We start from the raw sequence: 4,469 nt of genomic DNA, 5'->3' as shown, positions 1-4,469 counted from the left end.
GGCGGGAGGGAGCCGGGTGGGGGGCTGACAGAGCCTGGAGAGCGGATGTGCGCAGGGTGGGAGGGCAAGGGGGTTTCTCGGATTGACCCAGGCAGCACTGAGGGGTGGGGTCTCTCTCCGGATCACCGAGGCCGGGCACTGGCCGTGCCACTGGGGGGGACCGGAACCCCCTTTCCCTTCTCTGCTTGCCGGGGTGGAGGGCCGAGCCCCCCAGGCCCTGCTCGGGGCGGGGGGGGCCGGAGGTGAGCGGCGCAGACAACCCCTAGTGGGGGCCCGGGGGGCGGCGGGTGCAGGCTGCACCGGCGACGGGGCTGGTGGTGGCTGCTGGCCCGAGCATCTTCTTCCCGGAGGCTCCTACAGCAGCTGGCTCCTCCCACCCGCGCAAGGCCACGCCCTATCGGTCATGACCACGCCCCTTTGGCCCCTCCATTGGTCCGCCCTTGAAGTCTGGCCCTTGTCCCTCCGGGTTTGCCACGCCCCTCGCGGCCGTAGAGAGCAAGACCCGCTGCCTCCCTGGACGATATAAGGACCCTGACGTCCTCCATGCCTTTCCCACCCCCTCACCTTTAAAGGACAGTTTCTTGAGCACTTACTATGTGCTAGGATTAACTCTTATGTAAACGCTTCGCAGATGTCATCGTATTTAATCTCTGGGGTAAATGAGTCTGTGATATGCTTTTATCCCCATTTTACAGATGAGGAAACGACCTCAGGGCCCTGACTTCACTTGGTCAAAATAAGAAATTTCACTTCTTGGTGTCTCCTAACCCAGACAGCAAGAAAATTCCCCTTCAGATCGTCCATCTGTCCCATGAAGAATGGGCACAAGCATTCTGCCAGGACTCAGGAGATTGAATTCAGTGACCCTCTGAGCTACCTACAGCACATAGCACTAAGACTGGCCCTCAACTCCCGCAACAGTACTTGTGGTCACCTACTAAGTGCCAGCACTGCCCTACACAGTCTTGCCTCTTGCGAAGTATTAACTACCCAGGATGTTAAGAGAGTCTGGCTTTCCCAGGACAAAGCCACAGCCTGGCAACACGGTGTGTGCCTTGTCTAGCCACACAGACAGAGGGAAAATGGATTTGAAGAGAACGAGCCTTATTTCAGAGCCTGAAGTCATTGGATATAGCAGGTTCTTCCTCAGAATGGATCACTGATAATAGTTTGTGTTCTCTGATACATGAATTTTCTTCTCCTTAGATTCCTGGTCTCCAAGGAGTCTTTCCTTCATGGCTTGGCTAGAGGCAAGATTAGGCACAGAGGGGGGCAATAGGGAAATTGTGGCAGCTTGGGGGGTCTATGACGCTGGGGATCTGTTCCACTCCTTCCCTTGCTGTGCTTTCAGGTCCCCAGGATAGGGGGGGAGCAGATGGCCTGGGGTGGATAGGGTGGCTGCCCATCTGTCCCCTCCCCCCATTGTCCCTGGAGCCAAGGGGGATGGGAGGAGGTTGTGGTCCACTGCAGCCTGAATCCTCCCCCTCTATCTTCCTGGAGGGAGCTGAGGAGCCAGTTGCCATGGAGACAGGCAAGAGGCAAGTGGGATACAGGGAGAGACTGAGGTCAGGCTGAGATCCACACCTCAGGCTCTTGGAGTCACGTAGACTCACACCACGCAAGTACACGTCCCAACTTCTGTGAAGTTGGGCTTGAAGTTGGTCCTTGAGCTCAGAGTGACACAGGGCCTGCTCCAGGTAAAACAGGTGCACAATCTCAGCACAGTTTCACACAGCCACATGGAAGCAGGGAGGCTCCCAGGGGATAACCGCTGTGCACACATTTGCACGCATACACACATACTCACTGATGATGCACATTCAGTACTTTTCATCCAAAGCCACCACATGGGCTTTCGCATACAAATAGATCTGCCTATCAAAAGAGGAAGTGGTCAGATGTACTATCCATGTATGTCCTGGGTACGCATATTCAGACTCAACAACTCCACATATCTGAGAAGTTATACGTACATGATCAAAGACACAAGACATGCATAGTCTACGTTACATAAGATATACATGTTAGTGATGTGAGATGTACAGAATGACGAGCCGACTTGATCATGCCTTGTGCATGTAAGTTGGATATCACATACATTTAGATATGGGGTCCACATAACACAATGACTGGCCCTCCACAGCCACTCATGGACAAACACAGCACACGCGGAGAGCTATAGGCTGCTCAGTGTCCCCCATCGTGCCTAGAGCCCCAGCTCCACCCCCCCCAACCCTCCCATTTGGACGCACACAACAGCACAGTCGGTCACGCACTCACACTCACACACAAACACAAACCTCCTCCTAGATATTTTTAAACCCAGGCTAGTTCCGCTGCCATGGCAACCGCCCCAAACCCATCACCATAGCAACCCAACGTCAGCTTTCCAAGCGCCAAATCCTGGGGGATTGCAGGGCCCTAATCGGAGGCAAGCAGAAGGGGCTGTACCCTCTGCTAGCATCTGTGCCACCTCAGTGTCACTGTCCCAGAGCTTTCAGGGGGGCGGCCACTCTAGTCAGGGCAGGGGCCAAGCTGGTACATCACTTAGGTCAGGCTGGAGCAAGGGCAGCGCCCACCTGCTCTCTCCTCCTGCCCTCCCTGTGCTGGGCCAAGAACCGCCTGCACCTGGACATGCGCAGCCTGGACTTGAATCCTCACTGTGCCATTTACACACTTTGTGTCTTGGGCATGTCCTTGCCTTTCCTGACTCTCCTGTTCTTGAATTTGGAAAATACCGCTGTTGATGCCAGTGCCTCTTAAAGGGCTGTTGCGACTTGGTAGTTCAAAGCCAAGGCAGATCTACAGCCAAATCCTGACCTTCCTGCTTCCTATCTGGGTGAACTAGAAAGGGACTTCCTTCCTCTGTGACAAAGTGGGAACAACTAATAGCACAGGGCTGTTGGAGGCTTTCCCACCCAGGGGTGCGATCACTACTCTAAGAACTTTGTGTGTATTCTAACTTATTTAAGTTTCAAGCATGGACACATGGGAAGGTTATGACAATGACACTCGTTTTGCAGTATAAGAAACTGGAGACCCAGAGACCCTTACCTGGGGTCACACACCTACAAAGATTTGAAGGATGGGATTGGAACCCAGGCAAAGACATGCTTGGGCTGCAGAGATAGCTCAGTAGTCTAAGTGCCTGCTTAGGCGAGCACGAGGAACTGGATTCTATCCTTGGTGCCACAACTGTGCTGGCCCTGCCCTGGGTGTGCCGAATTGGCCACCGAGACCAGGCGTGGTGGCGCATGCCTGTAATCTCAGTGCTGGGGAGGCTGAAAACAGGAGGATCACTATGAGTCTGAGCTGTGTAGTGAGACCCTGTAGCAAAAACATAAAAAAAACCAGCTGTGAGGAGAAGCAGGAAAAGCACTGGTGTGGCGTTTGTGAGGCGGAGTCCTAGGGTCATTTGAAGCAGAGAATGACTTGAACATCTAAGGGATGCTTGAGGGAAAGGGGTCAGCCTGGGGGCTGGGACGTTGCCGGCTTCTATGCCTGGCTGTCTCAGCAGGGGAAGGGCAGCTGGAGAGAGAGGATCAGAAGCCAGCACACAAAGCGCTTAGCTCAATGAATTGCACAGAAGTGTAGTGCAAAAATGTAGCCTTGCACAAACATGAACACCAAAGGCTGATAACCACTTGGTGACTATTTATTGAGCAATGATTGTAAGTTGGAAACTGTCCTCAGCATTGGGGATCTCGCAGTGAACGATACAGACACCAATTCTAAGCTCATGAGCTCACATCCCAGGGAGACAGAAAATGAACAAGCAAAAGAAGGAAGACATATAGGTAACAGTAGGTCTTGTGGGAAAAATATATCAGGGAAGAGGAGAGAAGAGGTAGAGCCCAAGGGCTAAGGAGGGCAGAAGGTTAAGCAAGGTGGACAGGGAAGACCCCACTGAGGAGGTGAGGTCTGAGCAGAGGCCTGAACGGGGTGCAGGAGGGGGCACAGGAGGTGCAAAGACCCTGAGTGAATTGGAAGGAAATCCCAGGGTCTAGGAAAGTTAAGGAGTGGGGGACAGAATAGAGAGGGAAGAGGCCAGAGAATCAGGCAGGGAACCACACGTGTGGGGCCTGGAAGACTGCCGTAGACTTAGGGTGGACTCTTAGCTAACTGGGAGCTGAGGAGGGCTTTAAGCAGAGAAAGGATATGAGCCGACTGAGGTATTGTCACAAGTTCCTCCTGACTGTAAGTGAAGAATATGGAATAAGGGGCAGTGACAGAAATAAGCAAGGACCCCAGTCAGGAGGTGACTTGGGCCATCAGGACAAGAGGTGCTCTGGGGCCAGGGAGATAGCTCAGAGGTCTAGGTGCCTGCCTGGCAAGAGCAGGGACCTGGTTTTGGTGGTTGGCTTGGCATGCCCAAACTCACAGGATCCTGGCAGACTGAGGTCAGAGAAACTGGAGCAGCTATGGCTGGGGAAGCTGAGATAGGAGGATCACTATGGGTCCGACCTGTG

This window comes from Octodon degus, unplaced genomic scaffold (assembly GCF_000260255.1).
Source record: "Octodon degus isolate 3935 unplaced genomic scaffold, OctDeg1.0 scaffold00197, whole genome shotgun sequence".
Taxonomy (NCBI): Eukaryota; Metazoa; Chordata; class Mammalia; order Rodentia; family Octodontidae; genus Octodon; species Octodon degus.
Note: the sequence above shows the minus strand (reverse complement) of the source record.